Source organism: Malania oleifera, chromosome 2 (assembly GCF_029873635.1).
Source record: "Malania oleifera isolate guangnan ecotype guangnan chromosome 2, ASM2987363v1, whole genome shotgun sequence".
Classification (NCBI taxonomy): Eukaryota; Viridiplantae; Streptophyta; class Magnoliopsida; order Santalales; family Ximeniaceae; genus Malania; species Malania oleifera.
In genome coordinates, this window is record NC_080418.1 from 93533509 (window position 1) to 93551884 (window position 18376).

An 18376-nucleotide genomic window follows, 5' to 3' on the forward strand; every position below is an offset into this window, starting at 1 on the left:
AATTAAAATCAAAGGAAGACTCTTGATATTTAGAAAGCACGTTCTGGTTAATCGTTTGCAGAAACCCAAAAAGGGAGTACATTGATTAATCTACAGAAATCTTGATCAAGAGAAGTGCAAACAAAGATTTCATTTAAATAAGGTTGCAAACTTCTATAGGGCAGCTGATAAAAATTCTAAAACTCTTGCTTGTTTGTTTAAACTATTTACTTTAATTGTTTGGATTGTATATTTTAATATCAGTATCTTGCATTGTGTTTATTAGTTGATTACTTTATTTTCTTCTTGTCATACTAATACAAGTAAGCATCAAAGAGGGAATAATTTTTTTTAAAAGAACCCAATTCACCCCCCTCTTGGGAAGCTAGTCCTAATTTCAAATAATAATAATAATAATAATAATGGATTGTTGTGGGCTGATGTGACCCACGCATGCAGCCCATGCGTGGATAGGTGTGTCCTTGGGTCTCCAAAAGAAAAGATAGGTTTTCACTTTGGTGGAGAAGGGAGCACATGGATTGGAGGAGAGAAGGAGAGTCTTGGTGGGGGCAGCGCACAAAGGAGTAGGTTGTGCATGCATGCTTGGACGTAAACGTGGGTTGTGCTTTACATGAAGAAAGGCCATACGTGTGGGCTCTTTAAGAGGGCTGTAGCAACACGAACTTAAACAAAACTAAAAAGAGAAGGAGGTCGGGCCACTTGATGTGACCCGGCCATGAAAGAATGAAATTGGGAAAGGGCATGCATTGGGTTGAATGGACACGGGCCAAAGGGGGCAATCTGCACTGGGGTTTTAAGGAGTAAAATAGGGTTTGAAATATTCTTTCAGGGGAGGCATAACAAAGGAGGCCGCACCACGCACGAGGGGGAAAGAAAATATTTTTGAGGGGTTTTCTCTTTGGGGAGGCATGCGAGTTGGAGGATTATTTTGGGGACTATTCTTTTGGAGAGGGGAGTACACACAGGAGGCGGCACAAACACAGGAGGAGTTCGAACAGTGGGGTTGAAAATTTCCTTTTGGGAGCTTTCTTTTAGCTTCAAAAGGGGAATCTTTCTTGCGGCTTTCTTTTGGTGAGCTGCGTGGGATTGAAAAGAAGATACAAGTAGACCCGTAGAAGAGACACAACACACGAACAGCAAGAGGGGGTTGGTGGTACTCTAAAAAATTAACATCTTTTCATGAACTGGAAAGCGGCGAACGACGTCGGTGCTCGGGGTGTTCGCAGTGCGCAACGGTCGTGCTGTGGGTTTCGTTTTGTCTTCTACTCTCCAAATAAAAGAAAGCATGGTGAAATATTTTATGTTTGATTTAATTTTTGGCATGAACTAATTTTTGTATTCTAGGAAAACGATGTAGCCTAGTTTTTAAACTATGCTTGCCCTTTGATGCTAATTTGGAGTAGTTTTCTGTAATGTTTGTCTGAGTTATTCTGCGCTTAATGCTTTTAATTAACTGGCCATTAATTAGATGATGTTGGTCTTGTGATTTGCTATCGAAAAGGGGGAATTATAGGATAGATCTTGGATAATTCAACGTAGGTAAATATGGAGATCGAAAGACTTGTATGAACTATTGTAGTGTTAAAAAATCTACGGTCTTATTGCGTTCTTACATTATTAATATGCATATTCTTATGTTAAATAATAAACAAGAATAGGTTCTGATTGACTATCGAAAGAGGCTTTTGGAAAAATTGGAGATTTGCTAACAAATAGAGAAAATGAAGTCGAATTAGCTAGATTAGTAAAGCATAGTGAGAAACTAGGTGAAATCGGTTTCCTAGAAGTTTTCACCCTCATTAATTTGATATGCAGCAACCAGTTTTGTTTCCCTTGAATAGTTTATTTAAAGTAGCCTTATTTCAAATTCGCAATCTAAAATTATTAATCTTTCTAAATAAAATCAAGATTAATACAATTTTGGTACTTGGAAAAATTAAGACATCAATCCCTAAGGACGATACTCTTCACATCACTATATTATAAAACTATGATACTGTGCACTTGTAGTTTTGCACCGATCAAGTTCTTGGCGTCGTTGTCGGGGATTGAGTTTTTTTTTATTTTTGCCAATATCGATACAAAGTAATCTTGGTTTTAATTTAGAATTTTATTTTTATATTTTTTATTATTATTTTATTACTTTTCTTTTTATTTTATTTTATTTTATCTTCCTTATTTTAGGTGTGTTTTTTATGTTAGATGCGTCGTGCTAGAACCCATGTCATTATTCCTTTTGATCCGGAGATTGAAAGAACGCTCAGAGCACTAAGAAAAAAAAGGGTGCTAGCCATGGAGAACGGACAAGATAATGCATAGCCATGCTCCTTGAAGGATTATGTATGGCCAGTTGTGAATGACAACTATTCGAGTATCAGACGCCAGCCCATTAATGCCAACAATTTTGAGCTCAAACCTGCATTAATCAGTATAGTGTAGTAGGCCCAATTTAGTGGATCACCACTTGAAGATCCCAATATCCATACGGTGATGTTTCTGAAGATTTGTGACACTGTAAAGATCAATGGTGTTACTAAAGACACCATTAGACTTAGATTGTTCCCTTTTTTCTTTGAGGGACAAAGTAAGATGTTGGCTACAATCTCTACAACCGGGGAGTATCACTAGTTGGCAAGACATGGTAGAAAAAATTCTAGTTAAATTATTTCCACCTGCAAAAACAGCTCAACTCAAGAGTGAGAATGTGTAGTAACCCAGGGAAAAAATAAAATAAATAAATATATATTAATTATTAATTAATTAATTAATTAAACATTATTAAGGAAATTAATTAAATTAAGAAATCTAAGGGTTATGTGTATATATATGCTTAAATACATATAAGGATAAATTGTATATATATATATATATATATATATAAGTATATAATAATGTATAAAGTAAAGGAAAAAGAAAAAAAAAGAAAGCTTAGTGCCTAAGCTTCCTGGAACAAAGCCGGAAGAGGAAAAGAAAGAAAAAAAAAACTTCTTCTCACGCAGCAGAACAAGAAGGAAGGAAAGGGGAAAAAAACTCTCACGCTCTCCACTCCTCTTTCTACGATTTCGTGGCGAATTCTCGCCCAATTAAAAATCCAAAAATACCACTGGACTCCATTCTCCGCCACTGACATTTCTACCAAAGTGGATTTGTCGTAGGAGCAACGTAAGTATATCTTCTGGGGTAAGGCAAATTCTCACTCTTACCTCAATTTTTCATAAATTTTAAGTCAAATTGACGATCAGACACTACCACGAGAATCTAGGGATGATTCTCTACAAATCTAGCAGAGCGGATTTCTTGTGGAGTTGTTGTAGGCATAGCCCCAAAACTAGGATAAATAGGTTATTTAGAAATTAATTGTTATTTAATTATTATAAATTAAGAAAGGTTAAAATAATATTTTATTGGGGTTGATTTGATGGAATAAGGATTCGGGTGAGCGCCGCGGGTATAATTTTGGGAACCCTACATGCGTAATTTAGGAAATCAGGTAAGGGGGAAAAAAATTATTTCAGTATTTTATTAAAGTGAACCAGTTATTTACGATCATATGAAATTTATTATTTATCTATATGATTTTTAGAATAGCCTGATTGCTGGAAAAATGATGATTTTGTTTAAGGTTATATCTGGGATAAGTGCTTATGATATTAAAACCGTGTGGCATGAGAACAGTTTTTCCTAATAAATTGAATATGAATTTCTGTCGTATTTGGGCTTGCATGAGGCGATGTTTTGAATGATTATGGCATGATAAATGAATTTTTATGTTTGACTCCTGTGGAAATGTATTGATCTGTTGAATTACTGTGTGGGAATGTATTGATCTGTTGGATTCCTGTGTGGAAATGCATTGATGCGTCTGTGTGAATTAACTGGTGTTGTTATTCATATGCATCTCAATATATTATTGGCATGAGGAGGTTGTGTTAGAATTGGTGTATTCCCAAGAGGGGGGGTGAATTGGAATTTTAAAACTTTTTCACCTAGGTTGATCTATGCAACAACGGTATGTACACAACCTAGGATCAGTCTATGCAATTTCCAAACGCGTAGATAAATATGCTGTAAAAATTAAGTCATACGCATCATTCACCCATAACATACACGTGCGGTAAATATAAAGTGCAGAAATATAAGCAAACACACGATATGTTGTCGGGGTTCAGCCAACTGTGCCTACGTCCCCGCCTCAAGCTCGCAAGTTTGAGGATTCCACTAATAGCTCACTTAAGGATGGATCAACACCGTTTACAACCAGGTCAAATTAACACAGGGCTGACCTCAACCTTAACCAGGTCAATTAGCGGGGCTGACCTCAACCTACACGCCTTAACAGGACGACGCACCTAACTTTCCTAACCGGGTCTAAGCCAATCCGGGACTATTCCAAGGCTAGTCTCCCTCTTCAGGCCCATGCCTGGAAATACAACTAAAGTGTATTACAATGAAATGGTACAGTAAATAAGCTTTCAAGTAAAGCAGATGTGTACCCAGATACGCGCAATATCACATACACCACAATATGATATAATATGTAAGCTCAATGTGGTCTAAGATGTCAATTTTCAAATAGATTTACTATCGTTGTAATGAGTGCGTGAGAGTGCAAACCTAAATGATCTTTGTATCACAGGATATTCAATCTAAGTGCTCAAACAAAGATATTATCCAAACTTCATATATTTCAATCAAAAAGTTTTCTCAATATATATATGTATATGAAGTTCTAGCAATGTATAAGTTTGGTTTGCAAAAAGAGTTTAATCTTTGTATTCAACTATAGATATAAATCAATGAATATTGCAACAAAGATTTCTTTTCTCACACAAACAAATATCTCTGTAAAGATTTATCAAGATAAAGCATACTAGATATTTGAAAGTATTTTGAAAATGTTTTGCAACCCAAAACAAATACAATCTTCTTTAGATGTTGCAATGAAGGTGCAAATCTTAGAAGATCTATCAAAGTCTTTTTAGGATAAACTTATTTACCAAGTCTCCTAAGAATACTTAGGTTTAGCTCTCAATGAAAATAAATCAACCAAATATGAATGGGAGAGCAAACCTATTAACTATAAACACTCAATCGACTTACAGAGGATTTAAAAGATCGAAGAAGGTAAGCATGAGTGAATGGGGATTGGATATGAGTATTATAGGGTTTTGGTTTTTCAAAGAATTTTCCCTAATCAAAGTGGCTAATGATTCTTAATCTTTGCAAATGAACACATATATATAGCCATGGAAGGAAATATGACCGTTGGGGACCTTTTGGGTATTATTAAAAAAGTTTAATGACATTTAAGGCATTTTAACCCTGTTTAAAAATATTAACTTCGGTAAAAAAATCAGGGCAACCCGAGAGGTCTGGTCGACCAGAAATGGTTCGGTTGACCAGGACTCAAATGGCTCGGTCGACCAGGGGTATTTTGAATTGAGTGGTCGGTCGACCGAGGCAAGGCGATTTTCCAAATTCCTGAGGTTCGGTTGACCGGGCCTTTTTGAACCGAAGGGCTCGGTCGACCATACCGCTGGGAATTCTCCCGAGGACCCTCCGGTCGACCAGGTAGTTGGAGTACAAAATTGGTCGGTCGACCGGGAGGTCAAAATGTTGACTCTTTGGTGGTTCGGTCAACCGGGGTCAAATGAACTATAAGGTCTCGGTCGACCGGGCCTTGGTCAAACTGTTGACCCAGGGCTGGTTCGGTCGACCAGGGCCTTTTAAACTATAGGTTTCGGTCGACCGAAAGTGCACCAAGTGTGCTTTTCGGTCCCGTATTGAACCAAACAAGTCCTAATCAAGTGCCTAACAAATGTATGTGAATATGTGTGTGTCCTAAGGTCACTTGGGGTCCAATTTGGAAATACCGAAAAAGTCCGGTGCACCCTAAGGTCTTTCTATGGTTCTTTCTCATTCATGATTTGGTTTGAGCTTACGTAGTAAATCATACGTGTGATGTGTGTGAGCTTATTACAAACCAAATACCTACTTACTATTACAAACCAATTTAATATATTACATTATGAAATAAAACTTTGGTCTTCGGGCTTCTTTTGCTTTGTGCACATCTTGATCTTATCATTCTTGAATCCTACACAAAAACTCAAATGCTCATTAGATACAATGAGTATTTGTCATAATCAAAATCGGGCGTGACCAATAAGGTCAACAAGTTGTTATATTGCCTAGATATAAATCATGATATGACGTTGGCAGGTCGAGGAGCTCGTTATATTGTCATTTATATGGGGTAGGACATTGGCAGGTCGAGAAGCTTGTTCTACTAATGTACTACAGGTAGGTCATGGGGATTGGACACTGGTGAATTGTGTGCCTACGTAGGCTACGTGTTGCGGAAGCTGGAGTGGTGCTTGTGCAGGTCACGTTATATCCTGTGTGGATAATGACGCCTGTGTGGGCCATGTTATGTGTCATGTGTGGATGGCGGCGCCTGTGTGGGCCATGTTGTGTACCCTGTGTGGGTAGTAGTGCCTATGAGGGCCACGTGTAGATAAGACGTGCGTAGGTGCTTGTGTGGGACACATACTGATATGTAGGCAGTTGCTCTGTATGGGCCACGTACTGAGGACATTGGAAGACGAAGTGTAAGTTGCATGATTTCTGTGTGGATGTGTTGCGCATGTGAATTTAATTAAAACATAGTAACAATGGTATAGCATATTGTGAATGCATGTGTGTGCATGCGACGAGGTAAACATACTGTCGAGGGCTTTTTGAGAAAGGCAAATGCTCTCATAGGTAATTTCTTGGTATCAATGCAAAGGGATGCTACTTGTATTGGCAGGTAGACATCCTGATTTCCAGAAACCTTTGCCTTTAAAATAATAAAGATGTGTATACTGGTGGCGAGGTAATTCTTCACCTGAAGGCTTATTGAGTAAAGTGCGTGCTCTAGTAGGTAGCTTTTAGTACCAGAGCAGAGGGAAGCTACTTGTATGGACGAGTAATCTTCCCTATCCTCGGGGACTTTTGCCTACATAAAAATTATGTACTTGTGCATTATGGATGTGTGTATGATATCAGATGTCAGTGATGTTGTTAAGGATACGTTTTCTTAGTTGTTATTGATATTATATGAGAAACAATTTATTTTGATATTTAAATATTAAAACTCATTTGTCACACACTGTTATAATTTATTCCACCCTTACTGAGAAGTGTCTCACCCTAGTAAATTAACAACTTTTCAGGTTCTTCTGTAGATCGGGTTTGAAGGCCTAGGTTGGGACTATTTTTGGTGGTTTCTTTTTGGGGTATTTTGAGATACTGGTATATATACAGATATATTTGTACTGGGTTATATTTTAAATGTTGGTTGTGAATACGGATATTTGGATATTGTAGTGTTCGTTTTGGGGTTGTTATATAGAACTCTAGTATTTATTTGAGGTTATTTATTTATATTCCGTTGTGTGCATGTTAATTATGGTATCAGATACAGATGATTGGAACACGTGGCACCCGGGCCCCACTTGGCGGGTTTGGGGCATCACATTGGTCAATTCAAGCAACATGATTTTGAATCACTCTAGGAAGCATGGAAAAGGCATAAAGATTTGATTTGACGCTGCCCACAACATGGATTGCCAGATTTGTTGCAGATTTAGATGTTCTATAATGGGTTAAACGGGCAAACTCGGACTGTAGTTGATGCTGCATCTGGGGGAACTTTGGTGTTAAAGACATGTGAGGGTTCTACTACCCTTTAGGAAGAAATGGCCTCAAATAACTATCAAGGGCCAACTGAAAGAACTATGGCAAAGAAAGTTGCTGGGATTCATGAATTGGAGCCGTTTGCTGCACTTTCTTCTCAAGTTGCTTCTCTTTCTCATTAGATTTCATCTTTGACAACCCATAGGATACCACAAAGTGCAGAATATGTGGCAGCTACAAGTAGGACAGATACGAGCAATAGAGTGAGTCAAGAACAGGTTCAATACATCAACAATTGGAACTACAATTATCGTGGTGATCCTTTGCCACAATATTACCATCCAGGACTTCGAAATCATGAGAATTTGTCTTATGGAAATGCAAGGAATGTGTTGCAACCTCCTCCAGGACTTGATAGTCAACAAAGTGAGAAGAAGATGTGACTTGAGGATGTCATGATATCTTTTGCTGAGGAGACAAAAGCAAGGTTTAAAAAGACAGATGCACGACTGGATAACATTGAGACTCATTGTAACAACATGGGAGCTGCCAAGAAGAATCTTGAAATGCAAATTAGGCAACTAGCCATGACCATAAATTCCCAAAAAAAAGGAACTTTTCCTAGCAACACAGAGGTGAACCCAAAGGAACAATGCAAGGCCATCACACTTAGGAGTGGAAGAGAACCTGAGAAGTCACCAGCAAAGGAAACCATGTCCACACCTACAGCTGAAAATAATGGTCAAAGCAAGAATAAAGGGGAATAAGAGGAGATTGTGGATGATACACTAGGAGAGAGTGACATGCCACCAGAAATTTAATTTCCTAACAATCCTCCTATTCTCTCTACTCCACTTCCTTATCATTGACGTTTTCAAAAGCAAAAATTAGAAAAGCAATTTTCTAAGTTTTTGAATATTTTTAAGAAAATGCACATAAATATTCCTTTTGCAGATGCCATGGAACAAATGCCAAATTATGTTAAATTCCTGAAGGAGATCATTTCTAAGAAAAGAAGGTTGGAGGAGTTCGAAATAATGAAGCTTACTGAGGAGTGCAGTGCTATTCTTCAAAAGAAATTACCGCAAAAATTAAAAGATCTAGGGAGTTTTCCATTGCCTTGCACTATTGGAAATTCATTTTTTGATAAAGTTTATATGATCTTGGCGCTAGCATTAATCTTATGCCACTTTCTGTTTGCAGGAAATTGGGACTTGGAGAGATGAAACAAACAACCTTTTCTTTGCAACTGGTAGACTGATCTGTTGAATCAGGTGTAATCCCAAGAGGGGGGGTGAATTGGGTATTTAAAAAATATTTGACACTTATTTACCCCTTAAACCCTTCTTATTTATTTACCAATAAAATCTTGTTACTCAATTTACTTAAGTGTAAGACTATCCAACCTATGCATGCAATATACACAATTTAAACGCAATGCTGAAAATAAATAGTAAAGGGAAGAGAGAAGACAAACACAATTGTACGAGGTTCAACCGACTTGGCCTACGTCCTCGCCTTGAGCAACCACTCAAAGATTCACTAAATCCCTGCTCCTTAAATTGGGATGGAGCTTCCCTTACAATCCACTGCTTACAAGAGGTACAACTCCCTCCTACTCCGCTGCGTACAAGAGATACAGCTCTCTCCTCACACACTGGTTCACACACCGAACCGTGTATACAATAAGATATGAAAAATAACACTCAAAACAATGCTTCTAACAAAAGCTTGTGAGTACATATCAATTTCCTAATACATTAGCATATGATATAACTTGAAGCTCATGAATGTATGAAAACGATACAATCATTTTATATATGATATGCTTCAACACACAAGTCCCTATTTAACCAAAACTCCAAAGTAAAGATATATTTAAAAATGTGTTGGAGTATACTAGGGTTCTTGATTCACTTTGCAAAAATGCACAAACATATTTGAAGTGAACTTGTTAACAAAAACTTTGTCTTGAATATTAAATCAATCAAAATCACAATGTTTTTCTTTCAAGTATTCAATCACAACTGAGTATCTTGTTTTTCGGAAATTATCCCTGAATAGAATATATAGTTATAAGTGCCAAGGATATTTAATCAAGTGTTAATATAACTAAAATATAGTTCCTTTAGAAAACACACACTTGAATCAAACCTTTCAATCAACCACACAATTTAAATCAAGTAATGATCTTGTTTAGAATAACTATATATATGTATAGGTACTTTCAAGATCAACCTTTTAATCAAAATAGGTTTTTCAATAATTAGCTCAATGAATGATATATATGTATATTTATAAACTCTTGAAAAAAAAATCAATCAACCAAGTTAAATAATCTTTCTCAAGTAATGATCCTTTCAAAAATCAATTTTTATACAAATATGCACGCTCAAGATCAAACATTTTCTAATGATGTTCAAGAATACGTAATGAGATGAGAGGTTCTTCAAAACAATAACTTGAATGATTAAACCTCAATACTAGATTGAAGTACAGTTGAATGAATGAGTGCCCTTTGATTTTCGGAATAGCTTTGCCCAAAGACAATGAAAGTAGAATGAATGCAGACAATTAGCTCAAGTTTCTCTACGATCTTGCAATACGATGAGTTCTTCTCTTGTTGTGTGTCTTAGCTTCGTTCTAGGGTTTAGATATTCAGTATATATAGTATCTTACCCTTAGGATTGATCTTAGTCATTGGATCAATGAAATAGCTCACGAGTTCTTTTAATAAAAATATGATTTTTTAAACTTTCCCGCGACTTCAGGCTCCTGAAGTGGCAAGTTCAGGCGCCTGAGGTTCCAAGGTCAGGCGACCGAAGTGCCTCTGCCAGGTTTTGTGATTCCCATTAATTCTTCAGGCTATCGAACTTAATCTTCAAGCAACCGAAGAAATTTTTCAGGCTACTGAGGTGAAGTTTAGGCTACCGAAGTCTTTTTTTTTTATTTCCTTTTTCTAATTTTAAAAAATACTTTGCTTTTTTCTTGGGCCTTATATAAAACATATTTTCCATGATTTCAAAAACATTTCTAAGTCCATGAAGGTTCCCTAATGATATACATGAAATGCATGAATCCTAAAATCATTCTAAGTTACGATGAGCCTCAAATTTAATCATACAAAAATGTAAGTACATGAGTTCTAAATACCCATTCCCAAGATGATCTTAAACTTTTCCACTTGCATCTTGATTCTCGTATTCTTTGAGTTCCATGGATCTTGTCAAGATTTGTTAGCTTTACTTTGTGACTTCTATGACTCGTTATCTTTCTGTGCATGCTTAATATGGTTCCTGTTCACAAACTCAATGCATAGATCAAATACCAAGTGATTTGTCATTATCAAAACAGGATTGGACTCATAGAGTCAACACGATCCATTAAGTACCCCCGTGGAATCATAGAAGATGTATTGGTAAAGGTGGATAAATTTATTTTTCCTACTGATTTTTTGGTGTTAGATATGGAGGAAGACCAAGAAGTCCCACTAATTCTTGGCCGACCATTCTTGGCCACTGGAAGGGCTTTAATTGATGTTCAAAAGGATGAGTTAAAATTGAGAGTGGATAATGAAGAGGTTATGTTCAACATCTACCAATACATGAGATTTCCAGAAGATCCAAGCACTTGCTTTCGGGTAGATGTCATTCAGCAAGGTGTAGAAAAAGCCTTTCAAAAAGATGTACCAATTGATCACCTAGAACGATCCTTGCAACAGATTACAACACAGCAGCGTGTGAGGAGGCTAGAAACTATGGTAGCAAGGACGGATTCTGTAATCTCTAAAGAAAAGATGCAGCAACCTATATCTCCAAAGTTGAAGCAATTCCCTGAGCATCTTTGTTATGTGTTCTCAGGTGATGCATATGAAAATGCAAAAATCTACAAAGAGTAGACGAAGAAGTGCCATGACAAACAGATTCTTAGGCGTGAGTTTGCTCCAAGACAACAGGTTCTACTCTTCAACTCAAGATTAAAACTATTCTCGAGTAAGTTGAGGTCAAGATGGACAGGTCCTTATACAATTGACAAAGTTTTCCCTTTTGGAGCAATAGACTTGAAGGAAAATATAAGGAATATATTCAGAGTTAATGGTCAAATATTGAAGCACTACTATGGAAAACAAATGGAGAGGTACTATGCATCTATTCCTCTTGGAGATCCTGGTTGATGAAGATTGAAAAGTCTGGTTAGAGACGTTAAAACAAGCGCTTATAGGAGGCAACCCAAAGAGTTTTTATTTTTTTTATTTCTTTTATCTTTCTTACTTTATTTATTTTATCTATTCACTTTTGAATAATTTAGATTTTTTATGCAAGTTTATTTAGCACGAGTACAGAGTTGAAAATTTAATTCCTCGATGCATTCACCAAGAAGCCAAGGAAGTTTCTTTCTTTTCTTCAATCTTTCTCATCTTTGAATAACATTGAAAAAAAAATGTGAATATGGATGATTAGGCCATGAGTAACACTACTTATGCCCTTCACATACTTGCATATTGTAACGCCCCGAACCCTTAAACCCAGGCCCGGCGCGTTATACTTGATAAAATCCCTGATAATCCATGATATACGCAGCGGAAAACGTAACCATAGTCTCCACATAACATAATACCAGAGTTTACTAATTCTAACTATAATCTATAATAAATCATCCAACACCTGCATTTCCATAATTACATATATCTCCAAAACATTTAGTATGTTCACAACTTTCTTTTCTCCACAGACTTAAAATATAAGGACGTAAAACATAAATATTTGCACCCCATAATTAACATAGAAATATACCATTTTCTTTTACTATTTCCCAATAATGTTATAGAACCTCGAGCTCTCTAAGCTCGATCTCGATGAAATCCTGAAAAAAAGATAAATTTATATTCGTGTGAGACACATCTCAGTAAGGGAAGAAACCACATATTAAAGCAGTGTGTGGCCAACATGAGTATATATATCATAATATTTAACATTTAAAAATCGTTAACACAATCTTTGAAATCATTCTCTGATCCTATTCAAACACATGCAAATGTTTAACCCACGAGATTACCCGAGGATAGGGGTGATTACCCACCCATACAAGTAGCACCCCTCTACTCTGATACTTAGGTAACCCTAAGGTCACAATTAAAACATACCAGAGCACTCACCTTACTCAGTAAGCCCTTAAATGTTAAATTGATCTCGTACTCACGCATTCAACAATAGTTTACCGGCAAAGGCCCTAAGGATAGGGAATTCTACCCGCCCATACAAGTAGGTTCCCTCTGCCCTAGTGCGTTATGCAGCTACTGCCACATCTGAAGCCTCTAGTGCACTCGCCTTACTCAGCAAGCCCTTAGGCGAAAGGTACGCCTCGCCCAATCGTAACATGTTCTACGTACATACATACTTCTAATATCATAATACATCATTCTTTTCTGTCATTATACATTCATACACATTCATTCATGTTCAAACTTAACTTTGCATTTTGTTTCACTTTAAGTAGCTCTTTCCCATTTACATCATTTACCTTTGTCATTTCATTTCATTGCCATTTCATCGTCATTTCATTGCATAACATTTCATTTCATTTCATTACTTCGTACTACAGCTGGTCTTTAGCCATCATCAGTTAGTCTACGTAGAAACGTGTTAGATCTGCTAACACAGCTTCTTTTAGCTGTCATCAGTTAGTCTACACAAAAGTGTACTAGATCTGCTAACATGGCTGTCTTTCAGCTGTCTTATATTTACATTGTTGCATTTAACATACACAAACATCATTGTCCATAGCACATTTTATTCATAAGCTTTACTTACTTAATCTGCATCTCATATATTTAACATATATTTGCACAGATTCTCATGCCACACAATTTAACAGTAAAATTCATACATTGCCTATAAAATAAGCCAACCAACAATTAACGTTTATATACTAAAAATACCTTTCATTTCTTACATGATTATCCTGAAAATATTTCTCACTTTCATCAGTTCATTTTCGCATATACATATCTAATAAACAGCCCTACACTCGGAAAAAAATATAATTTAAACAGTTGGCATTTTACCCATATTGAAACATATACACGTACATATAACACAATTTATTTTCCATTTAATTCCTAAAAATTCTGATTTAATATATATTTTTCCCCTTACCTGGTTTCTTGAACTACGCCAACAGAGACTCCGAAAAATACTTGCGGCGCTCACCCGGACCCTGAAATTAAATTCCTACTTCCAATAAATTATTCTTGAATAAAATATTATTTAAATATTTCATAGGGCCATAATTCCTAAATATATAATAATATCCTTAAATTTAGCCAAATTCCCAATTCCCACTCTCGCTTTGGAGTAGGGCCTAGAAAATCCCAATTGGAAAATTACCTACGTCAAAATGACGACAACGACGACTAGGACCCCATGGTGGTGTCCGTTCGTCAATTTAACCACATATTAACGGTAAAATTGAGAAAATGGGGAAAAACTACCTTTCCTTAGGAGCAGTGCCTAAGTCGTTCCCATGAAAAATCTGCTCCAATAGAAATGTCAGCAGCGGAACCAGGATTCTAACGGCACCTTCCGTTTCCTGATCCGTTGCAAACCCACTGAGTAATTGAGAGAAGAAGAGAGATGGAGATGAAGGTGGCTGGGGCACTCGCAGGAAATATGTTCAGAGGGGGGGGGGGGGCGTGCAGCTCTGACTCTTCTCTTTCTTCTTTCTTCTTTCTTCTTCTTTCTTCTTCTTCCTTCTTCTTTCTTCTTTCTTCTTCTTTTACTTTTCTTCTGTCAAATACTTTATATATATATTAAATCTTATCTTATACTTATTATATATATATATATATTTCCCTTATTTCAATTAAATTTTTTTTTCTAATATAAAAATGTTTAATTTAATAGCTAATTATTTAATTTATCTTAATTTAATTTAATTTCTTTAATTTCAATTTAATTTTTTTTTCTTTTCCCACGCCATTCCTTTTATTTATTTATCTGTTATTTTATTTATTTATTTTTTTCTAAATTATTTTAATCCTTTTAAATTTTCGGGTCTTTACACATATAACTTAGGAGTACACACTTGGGTCATCTATGAGTAGTTTCTCTTTATATGGCTAAAACTAGGAATTGTAACTCATTGAAGGTTGATTAGTAGTTCAATTGTGTTAATCTAGTTATATAAACTCTTGTATTTACATGATATCTCTTGAGACTAAAAAAATACATGTTCACGTGACTTGTAGCACTTAGGGTTCCTTGTGAACATTGAGAGAGCGCTCGTGGCGACTTTCACACCTTGTGAGGTACTATTGAGTCATTTATCATTCTTTTGAGTTTTTGACGTCAACTCAGAGTTCATGAAACTCAACTTTCCCTTTATTTTTTATGGATATTCTTTGTTCACTAGTCTTGATTTTAGACTTGCTAGCCTAGGGGTGACATCTAGTGGGGAGATAGAAACCTAGGTCTTATAGCCTACTCAAGATGTGAAGGTTGAGCCACCCCTAGAAATATACTTATTTCATGGACTCTTGTTCGAGCTTAATGCATGTATGAAAACAATAAAAGAAGTGTTACGATTGTCCTAACTGACCATGAAAAGAAAGAAATTAAAAAATTAGCAGAAGCAAGAAAAAAAGAAATAGAAATACCCCAAAAGAAATGAAAGATTAATACCTGCTCCACACAACTACAACAAAAGTCAGGGACACAACACATGTTCTCCACATATGAAGACTCTTCACCCGCCTAATGCCTCAGATATATTCATGCCTGGTTTGTGAATAAGTTGATCTAGGGTGGCCTTGGTTGGATATGGCGAGTAGGTGAGAAGATGCTAGGGTTAGGGACCCGACACCTCGTAAATAGGCTGGATCCCTTTCAGATTAGTCCACTCCTTACATTTAGCGTTTGTTCCTTACAATATGTGGGATGTTTGATCATGACACTCCTCCTCATATGTGACGAGTGAACCCATCCTTTTTTAGTATTTTTTAGGGTGTACCGGTTAGGCCGAGTCAAAGCGACAGTTTTTTAGGTGTCTATGGATATCCTGGGTGTAACGAGTCATACACATTAGACACGCTTCGATATTTCATCTATTTATACTCGAATTTCTATGACTACATTAACTCTGAATTGTGCTTGCTGGTTAATTTTATGTGAGTATACTGTTCTTAATGGTTATATAATGATGAAACTGCATAAGTGACTTGCGTCAAAGTTGTGTGATTGTGTACGAATGAGCTTGTGTGTACTTTGGTGATATTCCTGTATGTGAAAAGGTATGGTTGTGTTGCATGTGCTTTCATTCTTTGAAATTGATATGGCACCACCCTAAATTGCATTCACATTATTTGCTAGGGACTAGCAAAACGTTAATTGGGGGGGTGTGATTATGCGCCACAGTTGTGTAATTATGCATTTAAATTTATGCATTCAAGATCATAATTTTAATTAAATGCCTAATTTTGTCTAATATTTTAATCATTGAGCTCACCTGATAATTTTAAAGATAATTAGCCTACTTTTGTTGAAAATATACAGACATTCATATTTATTATTGTTGGATAATTTTTGGAAGTCGAGTCATGCACGTAAAGAAAGGCCGTTTTCGACACTATTTCATAATCTCTACGTAACTCTCTCATCTGACCTCCAATTCAAATAATTCAAAATGCTTTGGAAAGCTGAGGAAATTCTCTACAATTTTTGTGTTTTGAGCTTTGAGAGTTACGAGTTGTAGAAAGGTCAAAATTGGGCTTGAAAGCGGAGGGCAGGCCGTGTGCTTTTGAAAAATAATAATAATACTAATATATGACCCATGCATGCAGCCCATGTGTGGATAGGTGTGCGCTAGGGTCTCCAAAAGAAAGGATAGGGTTTCACTTTGGTGGAGAAGGGTGCACACAGATTGGAGGAGAGAAGGAGAGTCTTGGTGGGGGCATCTCTTTGGGAATTTCTTTTGGGGGCAGCGCACAAAGGAGTAGGTCATGCATGCATGCTTGGACGTGAACGTGGGCTAGGCTTTACATGAAGAAAGGCCGTGCATGTGGGATTTTTGAGAGGGTTGGAGCAACATATAATTAAACAAAACAAAAAAGAGAAGGAGGTCGGGCCACTTGATGTGACCCGGCCATGCAAGAATGAAGTTAGGAAAGGGCATGCGCTGGGTTGAATGGACACGGGCTAGAGGGGGCAGCATGTGCTGGGGTCTTGAGGAGTAAAATAGGGTTTGAAATATTCTTTTGGGGGAGGCACAATAGAGGAGGTCGCACCACACATGAGGGGGAAAGAAAATCTTTTTGGGGGGCTTTCTCTTTGGGGAGGCAGGTGAGTTAGAGGTTTATTTTAGGGACTATTCTTTTAAAGAGGGGAGCACAAACAAGAGGCGGCACAAACACGGGAGGAGGCCAAACAAGGGGGCTAGAAAATTTCTTTTGGGAGCTTTCTTTTGGCTTCAAAAGGGGAATATTTCTTGCGGCTTTCTTTTGGTGGGCTGCGCGAGATTGAAAAGAAGATACAAGCAGCAGCTATAAAAGAGACACAACACACGAACAACAAGGGTGGTTGGCGGTATGCTAAAAAATTGACATCTTTTTGGGAACTAGAAAGCAGTGAACGACGGCAGTGCTCAGGGTGTTCGCAACGCACAACGGCTTTCAACATGAACTAATTTTTGTTTTCTAAGAAAACGATGTAGCCCAATTTTTAAACTATATTTGCTCTTTGATGCTAATCTGAAGTAGTTTTCTTTAATGTTTGTCTGAGTTATTATGCTCTTAATGCTTTTAATTAACTAGCCATTAATTAGATTATGTTGGTCTTGTGATTTGCTACTGAAAGGGGGAATTATAGGATAGATCTTGGATAATTTAGCGTAGGTGAATATATAGATCAAAAGACTTGTATGAACTTACGTAATGTTAAAAAATCAACGATATTATTGCGTTCTTACATTATTAATTTGCATATTCTTATGTTAAATAATAAACAAGAATAGGTTCTGATTGACTATCGAAAGAGGCTTTTGGAAAAATTGGAGATTTTCTAACAAATAGAGAAAACGAAGTCGAATTAGTTAGATGAGTAAAGCATAGTGAAAAACTAGGTGAAATCGGTTTCCTAGAAGTTTTCACCCTCATTAATTAGATACATGGAACCAGTTTTATTTTCCCTTGAATAGTTTATTTGATGTAGCCTTATTTCAATTTTGCAATCTAAAATTATTAATATTTCTAAATAAAATCAAGATTAGTACAATTTTGGTACTTGGTAAAATTAAGACATTAATCCTTGAGGACGATACTTTTAACATTACTATATTATAAAACTATGATATTGTGCACTTGCAGTTTTGAACCGATCAAAGGTACAGAAGCCTAATTGGGAGTTTGGTGTACCTGTGCAACACAAGGCCCAATATTAGTTTTGCAGTTAGTATTCTAAGTAGATTTGCAAATAAGCCACGAGAAATTCACTAGAAGGCTGGAATGAGGGTCATCAAGTGTATGAAAGGGACTCTTCGTTTTGGCATCTCTTATACATCAGGGAACTCCCTAATTGGATATTGTGACTCCAATTGGGCAGGAGATATTGATTCCAGAAAGTCATTTTATGGATATTATTTTCTCCTTGGGAATAGAATCATCTCATGGATAAGCAAAAAATTAGCCAACAGTGTTGCTATCATC